Raw genomic sequence first — 18,199 nt, 5'->3', positions numbered from 1 at the left:
CCATACTGCCTCAGTTTCCCAATGAGGATGTTATGGGAGACAGTGTCAAAAGCCTTGCTGAAGTCAAGGTAGATGACATCTGCTGCCCTCCCCTCATCCAACCAACCGGTCATGGCATCATAGAAGGCTATCAGATTGGTCATACATGATTTACCCTTGGTAAACCCGTGTTGCCCACTTCCAATAACCCCCCACTCTTCAACTTGTTTGGAGATGACATCTAGTATGAGTCTCTCCATCACCTTCCCAGGGACAGAGGTGAGACTAACTGGTCTGTAATTCCCAGGGTCCTCCTTCTTGCCCTTTTTGAAGACTGGAGTGATGTTGGCCTTGTGATCAGTGGTTTCTCCAATAAAATTGTAAACAAAAAAATACTATTAAAGGAGGCACAGAACCACCAGGTCTTGCTTTCAGGCCTAAACCTGGCACTGCAGCAATTCCAAAGGGTGATAATTGCATAGGGAATTTCTGTGACATAAACACTAATTTATATTACAGCCAGCTTAATCACGTAACCACCAAACAATTGGTAGCAATGTGGGATGTACTTAAAAAGATACCTAAAAAGATACCTAAAAAGTACTACCTAAAAAGAAAGATAATTATCATAGCAGAGACTCTTCAACCTCTATTTAGAAAGTAAAATATTTAACAGTAAGATGTATTTCACCTAACACAGAAAAGGAAAAGTAAAATTCTAGACTACATATAAAATGGCAAATAAGCAAAGAAATCATAACACAGCAAAGGTGTCAGATAAGGATTTGAGCCCTTTAATCACACTGCTAATAAAGCTTGAATAAAATTAAGTCACCCATCATTTATTATAGCAGACAAAGTACAAGTTCAAATATTAAGCTAAAATATGATTAACTCAGCTTTCAGCTGGCTCCAAAAGCATTCATCTGCACTTGATATTGGTGAATACTTTCACACCAGCAACTATTACTTTCAGCCCTCGGGTATAACATCTTGCACCCAGAAGTAGCAGGAACACATCGGTATTTTTTCCCACACGCAGGAATATTAGCCTTGATACAACTACAATATCTCTTTATGCTTAGCCGTGCCAATATTTCCCTTTTGCTTTCTACCACATGCCTTAGTGTAAAATCTGTCTGATAAAACTAAAAGGACAGGGAGTTTTATAAAATGGAATAATCCCACTGAACATGCAATCAATTAACTGAAACATGGAGATGGATATTTTTTGAAAGCTCCTTACAGGCTTTAGACAAACACAGTGAGATAACAATGGAAAATTGTTTGGCTTACTAATTGTAACCAAATGCATGTCATTCTATCAAAACATTCTCAGGAGGATGTCAAAGACTTTTCCTTAAGTAAACATCTTATGTCATCCTTTTGCTGAAGTGGAACAAGGGTCTCCAATAAAAATAGTACATATTAAGGACCCTCAAAGAGGTTTATATATATTTATATGTGTATATATATATAATCTGATCTTTGAAAATGCAGCTTGAGAGGTACAATAATAATTTCACCCAGCTGGGCAATAAAAATTCCTGCCAAAAGAATTATGTAAAATTACATAAACCCTTTTTAAAGGGAATACATTTCAAGTAGATAAAGTATAGACTGAGTTACTTCACCTTTTTTTTTTTTTTTTTTTTACAGCTGTGTTCTACAGAAAGCATTTTAGTGTGTAAAATCTCTCTCCTTGTAAAATACTCCAAAGAGAAGCTAAAATTCAAACCTGACTGTAATGCGTAATACCTAAGTATTGGTATATATATATTTGGCATATGGTGCAAACTACAGAAAAGTTTAGCAGTGAGAAATAAACAAACCTCAACCAAATAAAAAGGCTTTTCACATCTGAAGCAATTGATGAAATAGCAACGAACAGCTAAAGGCAAACACTTATTCATCAAGGCATACTTTAACCTTTAAATACAATACATATCCAAGGGGAACTACCAAATAGTTAAAGCATTTCATCATTCTTAAAATGTTAATTGCAGTGCTGGACTTCTTTGCTGAAAAAGGAAAAACAGTTAAAGTCCCACATTTTTAAAAAGAACCCACACATTATAGCAATGGATCCAATCTTGGAACTTATATTAGCAAAGCATTCAAGCATGTTCCTATCCAAAGTTCACAGGAGAGCACTGTGCTTAAACAAGTAAGGTAAAATTAAGAAAATTAAGGTTAAACACAACTATTTTGCCAGATTTGTGCTCAATAATAAATAAATCAGTTTGCCCAGGATGCCCAAAGATAAGTTAATTTCATTCAAATAAACAGTTAAGTTTGTATTAATTTCAGTCACACAGAGTAAATATGTGAATAGAAAAGCATATGCTGCCATAGGGCCTTAGGAAGTGCTAAGCCTAAAGCTACAGGGAATTTCAGCCTTGTACAACGCTACAATAATTCTTGGCTGGGATTTCTGAGAATTCCCACTATAAATTCAACTTAAGAAAAGACTGCTTCATTACAACTTCATTCTCAGAATCAGAACAGAGCTCCCTCAAACAGATTTTTAACAGAGATTCTTCTAATGAATGGGGCAAAATATTTTCCCTCTAACTTGCTTTAGAGAAACTGTCTTTTATGGGAAACTCACACAAAATTTTCAAGATCTTGGAAAAAATTGCTAGAGATTGCTAGTTATCAACTCATTTCTCATAGTCCTCTATCAGCTCTGACATCCGAGAGCCATGGCTGCAGGAAATGCTCCCAAAACTACTGGGGAAACTGAGCCATAAGAGGCTGAGAATGTGACTAGCTGAATTACCAGCCTCAGGAAGGCAGGGATTCCATAATATTTATTCTTCATTTTTTTACTTTTCTTTCCTCCTTCTAGGCAGTCAACAGACTGTAGACCAAGAAGTACAGAAGCGTGAAAAGAAATAGGTCTTCTGATCCTTTTATCCTTTAGAAATCTGATTATCTGCAGAAAACAGAAGAAAAATCAAAGCACAACATAAATGTTTTAGCATAAGAACAACCAGGCTGGATGAGACCAAAGATGTCTCAAGCAGAGTCCTCCCTCCAGCAGCAGCCAGTGGCAGAAGCATGGGGAAGAGCAGAGGAACGAGGCTTGTACGTCAAGATTCTTCTGCTTGGATGTACTGCTCCAACCACAGGCCAGTGGCATGCTTGGGACTTCCTTCACTGGAGACCACTGTAAGCCAGGATGTTTGGTAGCTCTCTCATGGCCCTCTCTTCATGCACTGTCACTATTGCCACTAGCCTGTCACTATTGCCAAAGGATAGTATGGGACAAAACAAAGATGATTATCAATGATAATAAAGAGTAGGAGGAAATTCAGTAGAAGAGCAGTCATTGCACTGTGCTGGCTCAAAGACCAAACCAGAAGAGACAGGTTCTTAATGCCACATAAGGACTAGCAAAGCTCCATGCAACTGTTGAGTCACCAAAGGCTGATCTAAAGGTCACATAGGTTTAGTTATGTGATGCCAAAGCATAACTAATTGTAATGCAGTTCAAATTGTAATAATTTCAGTTGTGATTATTTTTTTAATAAATATTTTTAAATATTAATTCTTTGTATCCTCAAGGCCAATGAGTTGTTGATCTTGTGGAAGCACAAGCAGATGCAATTTCTATAGAAAATTGGGTGGTACGTACAATGGGCAGTTAAAAAAATGGCACTAAAACATATTACTGAGGAATTAAGCCATAGTTAAGGGCATGACATTCCTAAATGAAAGGTATCAAACAGTATTTTTAAAATAGATTTCTTTAAAATTTCTTAAAAGAAAATCAACAACAAATGCAAATCAGCCCTAGAGCTGCTTTAGTTTCATTGGAGTTGTGGTATTAGTGACGTGACCAAAAGAATGGAATAGTATGAAAGCAGTAGCTGAAATATCCGAGGAAAGAGAAGTATATTTTGAAATTTCTGCTAGCAGTATCCAGAAATAAATTTAATAATCAACTGTCTAAAATGGCCTTTTGGTTCCTCACAGATATTTTTTCAAGATCTACTGTTTACTATTACTTCTTACAGGCCTGGTGCTTCCTTTCAGACTTTCCATTCAGATCAGAGCTCCCAGGTTCAGAGGGACTATGGAAACACTGATCTCAGTTCCAGACTAAGTGATTTAACAACCTGAGAGATCACAGGCATTTCAGATTTGCAATAAACAGCAAAACTATAAGCAAAACTTCATCAGAACGCATACAATTATTGAAGTTTTTGAAATAAAACAAAACACCTTCCTCCCCAACCTTATGAAACAACAAGTGACTTCTACTGTATATAAATAATTAATTGGGAGCAATTCACTTTTCCACAATTTTTAGTGGATTTTTGTTGTTGACATAGCAAATCTATCTATAAACATAAAATCCATGTACAGTTTTGTATAAAATCAAACCTCTTTACTATAGTATACAAAACTAGATGGATTTACTAGGTCTGTCTACAGAAAATAAATATTTATGGGCATACAGATCCAAACAGAGACATGCACTCACACATTTCTATTTCCTACTGGTTCCAAAATTTATTATGTCACAGTGGAAATACTGCAACAATTCTACTATCAGATAGGACTTGATTTCCAAGCAAGGGCAGAATTTATAGCCTCCTGATTCTATATTCCCACAATCTGAGTATATGTATCAACTTTAGTTTAAAAAACAAGAATTACTGGTTACCATCACATCATTGTATCTGTTAGCTAAGCTTAGCAGGACACAGGGTAGAAGGTATATTAGAAAAAAATTTGGATTTCAGCTAGAAAGGGGGCAATAATTATAAACCATGTGTAGATTTATACAAAAGTATCTGTATTCTATATATTTAAAAGGAATCCAGAATCTGTAAACACACACAAACACCTATGTATTTATCCACATATCACTGAAACACAGCGGTATTGCAATTGGGGCTTGCAGTTATCAAGAACCAATACCAAAATTTACGAACTTTTAAGGGAGAGTTAAGATCAATTTCTAGAAAAGCTGGAATAAATACTTTTTGTGAAGTTGTTCTGGGCTGCTCCATGACCAAGAGCATCAAGACTTTTTGCTTCCAAGCAGAAGTAAGGCATGGTACAATGCAACAGCCAAAAAATTATTAGAAGCAGTTTCTGTCTATACTTAACCTGTCATAGGAAGATGTTTCAGTATGATATTTTACCATAACTACTTACATAAACTTGGTCAAATCACTGGAAATTCAAGCTTTTGGTGCTAGATTCAAGCTGGTCTTTGGAAGTGTAAAAACTTGGGAACTACCATGTGATAAAATGAAAAGTTTTGGCAGCAGGAACCGATTAATTAAGAATCACAGAATCACAGAATTATCTAGAAGAAACTGTATTTTCATTATATACTAATAGAAATCTAACTGCCAATAAGATCCACCTTTTCTTAGGTGGGATTCTTCCATGCCTCCACATCACCATAATGACCATGATACAATTGCTCAAGTAGATCATAGAATCATTTAGGTTGGAAAAGACCCTTGGGATCATCGAGTCCAACCATCAAACCTGCTCTACAAAGTTCTCCCCTACACCATATCCCCCAACACCGCATCTAAAAGACTCTTAAACACGTCCAGGGATGGCGACTCAAACACCTCCCTGGGCAGCCTATTCCAATGCCCGACCACTCTTTCTGTGAAAAATTCTTTCCTAATCTTCAGTCTAAACCTACCCTGTTGGAGCTAGATAGCAAGCAATCTGAAATTATTCATTAAGACAAATGACTACAACCTTCTGCCTAAATTCATTCCAATTTCACTCCTTACTACATAAATTATTCCACTGCTTTCATTGCAATTAATCAGTCAGTTATCGGCCAGTACAAGTGAAAAGGGCAGAATCACGCCCCATACAGCCCACAGGAGACAGATTCTCAACAGTTGTTCTAAGCATTCTTTCGTCCTCTTTGCCAAAGTTTGGCACCAATCTTTCAGTGTATTTCTTTATGATATTTTATATGAATGAGATACAGAATTTCCCAGCTTACAGTCTGGAATCTCCTCCACTAGATCTTGGAAGGAATTAACACAATGATCAATGAATGTTTTCCAGTTTTAGTTTATGTCATTAAAACAGCGTACAATAATGAACCAGTCTGTGAGTTCATTTTTAGTTTTATCTAGCTGATAAACTATATTCTGACTTCCGTAATTCAGGCTATGCTTGCAAAACATAAAGCTCAAGATCCAGACATAATTTTCTATCTTTCCTCTCTTCCCCTCCTCTACCGTCTCTGCTATATTTTGTTGTCCTTCTCAAAAGAGATTTTATCCTTTCATTTGTTATTTTCCATTTACGTGCAGCCCTTCATTCAGCCTGAAGTTCAGAAGGTAGCCCACTGTTCATATTGAAATTTAAAATGCAAGTGAATACATTAAGCAAAAGTGGAAATGCCTTAACAATATCTTCAGATGTTGCATTCTTTATTAAGGAGAAAAAAATATTAGTAAGAATTCTAGGCAGAAAGTGCACTCTGATTCCATCGTGAACAGCTCCAGTCTCTCCCTGATTTCCTGGGCTGTGTGAGCGAGTGGCTGTCACGGCAGCCTTTTGCTTCCTGTTGTATTTTGGAACAGGTAAAATATTTCAGTTACGCTGTACGGCCAGATTGGAGTCACCTGCCAAGAGAGGGAGGAGTGGCATATCTTGAGGGCAGGTTTCCCTAGGAATTTAATGGGGTACTGGGTGCAGTTCTAAGTGGCCACTCTCGCTTAATAAACCAGTCGCATGTTACATATGGGATTCTGGATCTATTTTGCAGAGTCTTCAGAAATGGCAAAGAGAAATGGTTTCAGCAGGAGATAATGGGCTTTATGACTTTTCCCAAATTATTCCCCTTTTTAGTAGCCATCATCTTGTCGGGTGACATCTGGAATGATTAGAGGATGATATTTTAGACTGACAACTGGGCTGTCATTCACACTGTCAGTCAGCAAACATCCAGGTTGCCCAGGGTTACAAAGCTAGTTTATGCCTTTGTCCTGTAGTATTTAGTGCTGCTGATTCTTTACCTTGATTTCAGATGAAGCGGTTCTGACAGCCAGCGCCAGAGGCAGGCAGAGAGCTCATGTTGATGGCGGGAGTCCCGTGGTGCCTTTGTGTGCGACGGTTTTAGCGCTTCTGTGGCAGCCCATCAGGCAAGACATAACCCTAGAGTATTAGGGTGGGTCTAGTAGGTTCATCTGCTTTCAGAAAATAGAAGACCAATGCTTATCTATGCCCTAGGAACACATCTAATTATGAATGGGAGCTCTCTCACACAACCTGGTTCTCTGCAAAATTATTACCTAAAGCAGACCAGAAAACAAACCAGCCCAAAGAAGCCTCGGGGCTCTGAGAACGAGCAGTCCCTGTGCTTTCCTCAGCATGCAAGAGCACCCTCACCAAATTATCAGCAAGAATACTTGTGCTCCACAGCAACAACCTCATGTTGCTCAACCACCCCCTGATACGCAGTCTAAATTCCTTCCCACTCACTCACTGTCTGTGTGCATCCCTGATCAAAACAAAGGCTCTGCTTTTAAATGTTTCAGTTTAGAAACCCAGCTTTGGGCACCAAAAGCCTGATTTTCAAAGGGAAAAATATCCTGCAGTTCTCAGAAAACTCAAAGCAGTGTTATGAGCATGTACCAGCTCTGATACCCAAGACCTAGAATACATTAATCAGGAACCCAAGAACAGAAGCACCAAAGATGCAGCTTCCCTGCATTTCTGTTTGCCTCAATATATCCTTTTAACACAAAAATAGCATTTCTTACAGACATACTGAGCAAATGGGATATTCACAAAACCTAATAAAATTTAACTAATAAACTAGCTGACAAATTAAGATAATAATTAATTATTACCAGAGAGCAGGTAACACTTTTCTTTTGGTTCCAGACAGATAACAGTACCAACCATCCTAGTGCACTGTGTTTCACAGGCCAGTTTAAAACTCATGTCTGTGACATCTGGCTTCTGCAAACAGGCTCACAGCTCACAGCCTCGTCCCTCAGAAAACGTAAAATGAAAGAGCGTGCTCAGAGCAAATTTGCTTAAAAATTCAATAAAAACACCTTAAAACGCCAGCAGAAGTTGCATCACCTGAAGGCTAGGAGCTCCTTCAGTAATGTTTCTAGCTAATGTTTCTGAAGCATGCAAAAAAGTAATAAAATTTCAGAAACAAGTTGGAGAAAAAGGATGACTGTTTCTGCCTGGTGTATGCATCTGAGACCATAACGCCTCTATGCAGGGCTGTATTCTGCCTCCTGTGCACCTCGTTCCTGGTGCTGTACCAGAAGATGCTTTCCAGTTACAGCATCAGAGAAGCTGAAACTGGAATGAAAGAAGCATGTAGGCATGAGTGGACATGGTGTTAAAACAAAAGCAGAAAAAAAGCCGTTTGAAGCATACTTTGGTAGCATTGTTCTAGAGCTCAAACCAACACCCTTCTAAAGAGCAACAGGAAAGCAAATAAATCACTATAATTTATTTATACTAACTTTTTTAATAGTTCACTCTGATTCTTTTCAAGTAGCATCTCACAAACCTGGTTGTTAAGTACAAATTAAAACTATTCAAGAGGTAATATTTGTAAAGCACTTTTGCATCCACAGATGAATGCTGCTGTATAATATGAACATTGACATATTTGACAAGGCAACAGAGTTAAGTGTGATACAGAGTCAGACTAAAGATTTTTTTCTTGTCTGAAAAGCCCTTGTTTTGTTACTAATATTAGAGCTACAGAGGCCTATTTGACAAAAAGCACCTCCTAATTTGAGAGCTGTAGCTCTTAAGCTCCATAGTAGCAGCTATTTACCTGGTTGGCTCACTCTTCACAAAATGTGCCCATTAAGCTCAGGGTATAAAGCCAAAAAAAAGACAACCAAGCCATTCTACTGAGCATGACTGAACAAGCAACTGTGCTGGTATGTGTTTCAATAAGAGACGAGGAAAAGGAGATAAACCTTGGGGTATAGGACAGGAGTTTACATATTCCATTTAGAACAACAGGGAAAACTATTATTGACTTCATTGAGAATAATTCATAGTAGGACAAATTTTCTCTGGTTGCAGGTGTTTGGAGGGTTTTCCCTGAGGGAAGGTTTATGATATATATACATACATATACAACACCAGTTTATGTCAAGGGAATTTATGCATGTATTCTCAACTGAGAGTAAATTTTAGTCCTTTTCTTGTTCATTGATGTTATACAAGCATTTTCCTAGCTTGGCAGGGCTAAATTAAATTGGGCAACGTTCTGTGTGTGTTTGATGTCTGCTAAATGAAGTGAGCTTCCAATTCGTCATATTTACTCAAGCTCACTCAACTCTAGTAAAAATTAAAATGTTCCAGTTAATTTAACGAGATAATTTAGCTCTCTCAAATCTTTCTTGCTCAACATTTGTTGCTGTTTAGAAGTCGGGGGTATGTGCTGCCATGTAATTCTTTGGACAGCTCTGAGGACTTAATAGTAGACATTTTAGACAGGGGACTGATGTTGTGTTTAATCCAAGAAAGTCCCTGAGCTGCCATTGGAGAGGGAAGTCTAGGATCAGGCCCTTTGGATTAATTATTTAAGAAAAAGGTATTAAACAAAAACCCCCATAGAACATTTAGGAAAGAATCAGGGTGACTAAGGTAGCAGTTGGAAGGTACAAAGTAAAAAATTGCCACATTGAGTAACTTAGGTACAAACAGAAAGTAGGCAAGGGCTCTGAGAACTGAAATAATCAAAGTATCCATACATAAAGCTCTTTATGGTCTATACTTGGAAATAACAACTCTGTCTTGAGATGAATGTGTGCCTTATCTTGAGACTCTATTTTATGTCAATACAGACAAGGAAGCCAAAACACGCGACATCAGTGGTACATACACGAGAAAGTCCACTGAAGTTAATAATTAAAGAAATGAACCAAGACTGAGAATTTAAGATTGGCCATAGCTGTAACACTGAGATTTACTCACACGAACTTGTAATGTTGCTTCTCTGCAAATGAACATCACTAAACATTATCTGTGGCCTTGAGCACTGAAAAGATAAAAAGGCATAGTAACTACCAAGTTCGGAAATCCTCTCATTACCAAAAGGCAGGTCACTCAGCAGCCTGAGTGATGGGTGGCAGCATTGAAATGTCTTCTATATAGACAGGTCCTCAAAGATCCAGTGTACCAGAATGCAGACAGTATATTAAAAAAATCTATTCTCCCATTCATTTGAGGCCACTTTAAGAATCAGGGGTAGAACAAGGGTTACTTTTACTGGCTGGTTGCATTGAATCACAGTCAGATACTGGTGATCCTGCTCTACAAATCATAAGGAGCTCTACAAACATCTCAAAAGCATTTGCAAGTTTTGTAGGGACTGAAGGGATAGAACAGTGGATTGCTCACAGACTTTCTTCTCCCCAAAGGAGACAGGTTGTTCATAACCTGGATCACATCTGCCTCTGCAGAAGCTGGAAGACCAGGGATGCCACAGACGCGAGGAGTTGGTGCACTTGGTACTGGTTACTGCTTCAGTGCACTTAAAATACTCTTCGTGAAGGATACAGGAAACCTAGAGAGATCAGCCTCCAAATAAAGTTGGATGTCTAAAGCTAAGCAAAACAATTCTAAGTCTCACATACAGGTACCTTCAAACATTCTGCTTTCAGTCTTTCTGCGATTTCCTATGAGACTGGGGAAGACACAGTCACATTTTGATAAGAATTCATTAAGCATTGCAGCAGCCTGGCAATATTCAGTATACCCTGAAGAACATGCAGACAGGTGAACTGCAAAAGCCAGTACACAAATGCAGAGCAATTTAATAAAAATGGTGCTGGGGACTTGAGTAAAATTACAGCTATGTGCCATGTTTACTGTAGAATCAAAAGCGATGCAGAGTGCACCTGGTTTCATTATGCAAACCTTGGAACAGGTTTGTCAAGAGGTTTGCAGACCTGTTAAAAAACCTGGGAAGAGCTTAGGGTTTTAAAACAAAACCAGGAGCTACTAAATACCTTCAACAACCCAGGGTGGCTACGGTTGACCCTTGGAGAGATGTAAGCTAGGTGGATGAAGAGGTACCATGATAATAAATATATTTTAATATGCAAGTATATCTGGCTTTTTCAGTGCCTTTTTTTTTTCTCCCTTCTAGTGAACCTTAAAATGTTTTCACTTAACATCCATTCAGAAAGACAGATGACACAAACATCAGTAATAGTAGTATTGAATTGCAGTGATAAACCTGCAAATAGGATGCAAGAATATCATGGCAAAAATAAAAATATCATTAAATAACTTCACCAGTGATAACGCCATTTCAAAAAACCAGCATTATTTCTGATCACTTTCGAACAAAAAGGGATAATGCAAACATGAATGGGGAGCTGATAAAAAAGATAATTAAGAATAGCCAAGAACCTAAAAAAAAAATAAATCAACCCTCACCTGAAGAGAAGTTGAAAGCGCAGGGTTATTTACATTAGAAAGGAGACACATAAGAAGGGCATGATCCAAGCATGAAAACTGAATAGCTGGGAAAGGTTTGAAGCTTCACCTAAGAACAAGGGATTTACAGAAATGAAAAGATGACAAACGCAACAATGATAAAAAGAAACTTATTATTTTCATTTCATAATTAAACTATAGTAGAGAGCCAAATAATTTTTTTGAGTTTTCCATTGTATAGTGCAATGTAGTAAAAATGGAAGCATTAAAATATCTATAACAATATCTATAAATGTTATAAATCTAACAAAGTTTTTTCAGATAAAGTAAAATATTTCATTTAAACTTTGATGTGCTGATTCAACTTCTTTCATTGTATCATATATTAGGTAAAAGTTAAAAAGAAACACTCAAGTGCTAACAAAGCAAAGTGTTTCAGTGATCATAAATTAACATTTTTCACCAAAAAAATGGAACTGGGAATTTTTGAGAAATGGGAACTGGGAATTCTTGAGAATTTTTTATTTTCACTTTTGTATGTAATTTCTTGCAGAATGGAAATTCTCATTTCCAACTCCTTTGAGGTCATCAACACTAGATTTCTTTGAAAGCAAGAATTTACCACAATTAAACTTTGTAGAAAGTAAAGAATATCCACAATGAATAGAAAGAATAAGAATTAATATTTTGCAAAGACTGTTAAATCTCTGGGACTTTCCCTAGCTTCAGACTTTGTGCCTGGGGCAATTCACTGTGTTTAGCTACTTAAAAGACCTTCATACCCTCTTCCATAGCACCTGTAGGAAGAAGGATGTGAGGCTGGAAGGAGCTCCAGGTGGTGGGGTTTCTGTGTTAAGAGTGCAAAGGCCTTAAGGCCCAGGTAGACCAGCTCCCTGGGCACATGCCACTGATGGGAATTCCCAAGATCAGGATTTCTATGTGTCTTTTCATTCAACAACAGGGAAATGGCTTCCTGGAACGCTGCTGATGCCTTGCAGCTTGACTGGAAGAGACAACTGGTATCAAAGAAATTTGGCAAAACGCTATCCATTTGTACCCTCAAACTCAAATCTGGTAACAAAAATGAGAGAATGAAACTGGAGCCAGAAGTGGAGACAGCAGAATAAAATACATTTTCAGTACCTTTCAGGCTGTAAAAAAATGTATTGTTCGGCCCCTATGCTGAAGATGGAAAAAGCACACACGTGCACCGAGTTCATAGACTGAGCATTACTTGCAGCTCCTTCAGATGATGAAAAATGCAGATGAGGTTGATAAGACGACTCAGGGGTTTCTGCTGGGTGCTGTGGCATGAAGAGGTTGCCTTTCATACAGGACAGAAAGTCAAATTAGGTCCATGTAACTGTTCAAAATTCATTAGAATGACCTTAGTTAAGCTTTGCTTCCATGCACACTATGGTATATGATAATATAGCCTGGAGCAAGAGCAGTAGTGGTGGTGGCACTTTCTGAGATATTTCTACTACTTGAAAGCCGTTGGATTTGTTAAAATTTCTAAAAGGATTATAACAGGATGAACTGGGTTTTTTCCTTTTACTTTCTCCAAGCCAGTATAATAATATTACACAGAGCTTTTCATCTTCAAAGATCTTTACAAATCTTAGCAATTCACAGTAACTGAGCAGTTATAAAAATATAATAAAACTCATTTTTGCTGTCTTGCTAATTTTTTCTTATTATTTGTAAGAATTAACTTTAAATAGCAGTAACTTCTTTAACTGGGCTGGGTCTGGAAATGTAACATTAAACTTATTACTAAGGGAGTTTGAGCCGTCGCATCCCATACAATCATTAGTCATAATAATAATAATAAAAATATTTTCTGACTTCCTGCTATTCCAACAGAAAATGACAGGACTTTTCTCCTTCCACTGTAGACAGTTAATTCATTGCTCTTTTATGATTTAAACCACAAGCAGGCATAACATTGGAACATGTATTACGAAAGAAATCAACTTACCAAATATAACCATATCTAATATCTGTGGCATATAAGAATACAAAGAAGTAATTTTATTCCCTTTTCTTTTCCGAGCAGTTGCTCTAATAGTGTGTAAAACACTCCCACAACTTTCAAGCCCCTGGTGTACAACCAGGTAATTTCTCTACTCAACACTTAAGGTCTGTGGTTGCCAACTAGGGGCAAATGCTCTCTGCTCTTGCTCACTTCAATGGATGCTGAAGGCACCCACCAACCGACAGGACTGACTCTTCTGGGCTTTACTTCACATCAAAAAATACATGACACAACACAAGGCGTTTCTCAGTGCAAGGAAGGGTATCTGCATCCAGGCCTTGATGAAGCAGTTCTGTGCACCTGAAGACTCACAGGCACCTTTGCCCACTTATTCCCAACAGCACGTGGGAAGCTCAAAGGCTGCTAGCTTGCTCCTGGAGACCTTACCGATGCAAAACGCCTATTGAAGCCGGAGCACTTTCTGCTCCCAGCACTATTACGAGTGTCCCAGTTTGAACAGTCTAATAATACTTAGCAATAACTTCTTTGAAGCCAGAGAAGGGGTCAGGCTTTTGATGGCCCTAAAACATTTCCTAACTGGAGCCTAATTCTGCAGCCCTTTCTCACACTGAGTAGCACTTAGCTGTCCCAGTGACGCCAAGGTGACAGCTTGCACAGAATTGTTACTGCAGAGGCAGCGAAAGAAAATGTACAAATTAAATTTACACATAAAAATAAATGGGCAATGATCAAATACTTGAATCTTAAACATTACTCGGTTTGCATTTCAATCAATTCAAACAATACTCAGAATGCATTTCACATCATCAAACTGTCCTTTGCACAAGGGTCCAACAAGGTCCCACGAACATCTCACAAACATTAGAATTCCTGCTCTAGGAAGAAGGAAAATGAAGCACCTCCTCTTCCAAAGCAAATGGAGTTAGAGCAAGGGGGAAAGAAGCAATATCTCCTGGCTTCGGGACCAAGAGTCATCTTGTGAATCAGTGCAGACTGTGGAGAGCAGCTGAATGAAGAGCAGACTACATACCTAAAATAATAGAAAACAGGAGAGTGGCAGGTCATAAACATAAAGAAGTTTGCAACGAAGAAAAAGCCTCATTTTTCCCCCTCAACATCCTTACAGTATGTTTTTTTTCCTGCCAACTGTGATTCCAATACTGAACACTAAACCCTGGGTTCTGGTCTCCTGGTAATAAGTAATTTGCAAAAACCTGGTCACAGAGAGGTCAGAAAACCATGTAAATTGCTTGGATGGGAAAGCCTCTTTCACAGGAGGAAGCTGTAGGTGGTAGAGAGGCTCCCTGACACAATTTTGCATTCCCTGGACATAGTGATATAGAAAGAGACAAGAGAGCAATGCTGGTCTTCTCCCATCGGGCACCCTTTGGCTGCCCTCTGCAGCAGGGATAGATGCCAGACCTCCAGCAAACAGTGAGGGTGATTTCTATCCCTTGTAGCAACAACCTCAACACAACGTTTTAGCTAGTAGGCAAGCAAGTTTTTGATACAGGGTCTGAAGGCTGAAAATGTTATAGTGAGTTTTACTATATACCCAGAGACTTGACAAGGTTTCCTTCTGGGGAATTTACTGTGGTATTTGCATTTATGCAAAATTATGAATGCAGCCTTGTGATATAAAGAAAGCAGAAGCTAACAGAATGCGTTCTGGGAGCTCTTACTTTTTCAGATGGAGTTACTCTCATCCACATGCAGAACCAAGGTGATGGGTTCCTCTGGGATAGCTCATTAGAGAGAAAGGTCTAATTCACTGAGAAGAACCTCTCTCCTGCTTTTCAATTCTGATCTACCCAAGAGGACAAGGACTCCCTTCCCATAGGTCATCTCTCCTCTCCCATGCCACACCATACGCCTCCACCATTCACTCTGCAGACTCCCAGGGAAAAGGGCAGGGTCAACTTAATGGGAAATACTTCACAAAGGAGCTGATACTGCCACGATGCAAACAACCCACCACCAAGTTATTTATGCAGCTCCCTTCCACATGTCAAACAAGCATTTCACATTGAGCATATTGCAAAATGAGCACTCAGCTTTGCCAACTCCATTGTTCAGCTGCATCTCAAATCCTGCTTGTTTGGTTTGGAAACTATAGCAATCTTACTGAACGAGATTAAAATATTTTTACCTGCCAAGATACAAGTCCTGAATGTTCTACTATAGATCTCACTAAATACACAAGCCACAAAAGATTTCAGTCAGCATTATACATCATGTTACTATCCAAACACAAACGTTAGAATTAAATGTAGTTGTAGTGCAATAAACACCATCACATCTCCCTTCTGGGGACATTTTTCAACCAACCTTTGTGCTAAAATCAAAATGGCTGGCCTGTGTTATTTAATTAATATCAAGGCTCAAAGATCACCCTTTGGTTTTCTTTAATTTGAAAAAAGAAAAGCCTTTTTTCTGGATTAACACAAATATAAAACGGAAAGACTGTGGAACATAAAGGCCATGGGTTGTATTTTGCACAGGATAGGTTCTGGTTGAATGAGATCTGGGACGTGTGCCAAATTAATAGAAAAAATCCTGTTCTTCCTCTCCAATAGCCACAATGTTCATTATTAAGAAAAGCATATGAACCACAGGATTTGATTTTAATAACACCAATGTCTTCATTAATCTGTACTTTCCATTTAGCCTCATTATTGAGTAAATGCTGAGTTAATGCAGCACCTATTATTGTTGGATTTTCCATGAAAAACCTCCTTTCCCTCTTCTTTTTTTTATTAATTCAAGGACTATCAGGTGTGTGTGTCATGTTTTTAAACAGGCCATCCGCTGTCAATGGCTGTTTTCTTACCTCAGGTCTATGCAGCTACTCCAGTAACGCACGCTTTACAATGCAGACAGCAACAAAAAAACCCACCAAACCACCACCAAGAGAACAAAACCCCAGTAAAACCACTCCTAGCTCAAAACCATATTTGTTTTGGTGTTGTTTTAAATGCTGTCATGTCAAGGAGCCTCTCACTATCACCTGCAACTGAGCTGATCTTTCCTGGATGCTCCATGCGGCCTCCTTCTAAATCAAGATTGCTGATGGCCAACACCGCTTTGTATCTGCCGAACAAATAGTGGCCTTTTGTCCAGCACAAGTTCCTAAACAAACTTAATCTCTCTAACACTGTGACAGATGACATTTAGATGTCCTTGTTACCCTTAAAATGAGTTTTATTGACAATCAGAGAACAAAAAGAAGGCCCAGATAAAGCCCAATGTTTTATAGGCCTGCTAACAACATCTTAGTTCTTAGTGCAGAGGGTGTAGAGAAAGCCCGGAGTTGCCCCCATTTTCCCCTGCTTTGCTATATCACCATGACAACAGATATAGAAATCACTTAGTGACTCCTAGAAAGAAAACACAGTGACACAGTACCCCTTGTATGGCGAATCAAACTAAAGCCTTCATTCAAATGGCTATTCAGCTTGGGCATTCATGTAGAGGATGGGGTGGATTTTACACAGGTAACAACAACAGAAAGGCCAGCAAGCACTCCAGCCACAGCATATGGTAAAGTCTCTGTTTAATTAATGCATCCTCAATAGAATTTATCCATTTTAAATTTGTTTTCTTTTACTTGAAACATCATTAATGTAAAGGGCAACATTAATCAACATCTTGCAACTTAAAAGGGCATTAAAAAGTGATCTTTCCCCCCTCCTCCCCACGCAACAGAATCTTTTCAAGTACTTTTGCTCGCTGCAACTGATTCCAGGCAGTCAGAGTCCTTAATCATAAGGCAAATCTAGAGAGGCCTCTACTGGCCAGCCTCTCCATCTGCAATTTTTCTATTTTTAAGTGACTGGGAAAAGCAAGCAGTGAAGTCACTACAAGCTTTTATCTTAAAGTTGCACACAGAACGGATTACTGATAAATATATGGCGCAAACATAGGATAATTGTGCTTTTTTGAAGCAATCATGTGTGGTATAACTTTGCTTTTTTAAAAAAAAAAAGTAAGAAGACTAGAAAGATTTATCCTGGCTGTGATGTATTTGCCTCCATGACATTTTGAGACATTTTAAGATTATAGGTCTAAAAATTAACGGGTAATCATATTTCTTTGTGCACAGGGCTCCCCTTAAAGTTAAGGCTTAAATCCATTTAAATTTGAAATTCTTGTATGCATGTGGTATTTTATATATGCATTTCTCACAACTAGAGTAAAACATACATCAAAGCTCAGAGAAATTAAATCAAGAGCATGAGAAAAGGAAGTTATTGAATGATAGAGGAACCCTGCTTCTCTGGGCTTTCCACAGTGACAACACAAAGACAAAGAACTTCAAAATCCCCTATCTAGGTAAAATTTAACATTGTAAGGCAATGGTCAGTGTGCTCTGTGCTAAAATCAGCAATTTTGGCTGGAAAACAGAGTTTCTGCCATATCCTTTAAATAAAAATATGAAGCATAAATTTGAAGATTCTTAAAACTAAATTGACTTTCTTTAATTCCTTTTATTCTAGTTATCAACCACAAACCACGGGAATAAGAAATATCTACCAGGCAGAAAATATGACTTGCTAGATCTTAACTTACTGCTGCATAGATAGGAAACTTCTTAACACCAAAATTCATGGAAAATGGGCAAACTGACAGATCTAGTGAAACAAATCCCCAGGCTGAAGGCTGAAAGAAGATACTGATACCAGAAATAAAGTGCAAAATGTTGATGGTGAATATAATTAACCATGGAAGCAACTTACCTCAGGCTGTGGTAGGCTGCTCAAAAACCTAAGCCTAACTTATCAAGAT

This window comes from Calidris pugnax, unplaced genomic scaffold, assembly GCF_001431845.1.
Source record: "Calidris pugnax isolate Ruff unplaced genomic scaffold, ASM143184v1 scaffold111, whole genome shotgun sequence".
Classification (NCBI taxonomy): Eukaryota; Metazoa; Chordata; class Aves; order Charadriiformes; family Scolopacidae; genus Calidris; species Calidris pugnax.
The sequence above is the reverse complement of the archived record's forward strand: the minus strand, read 5'-3'. Positions refer to the sequence as shown.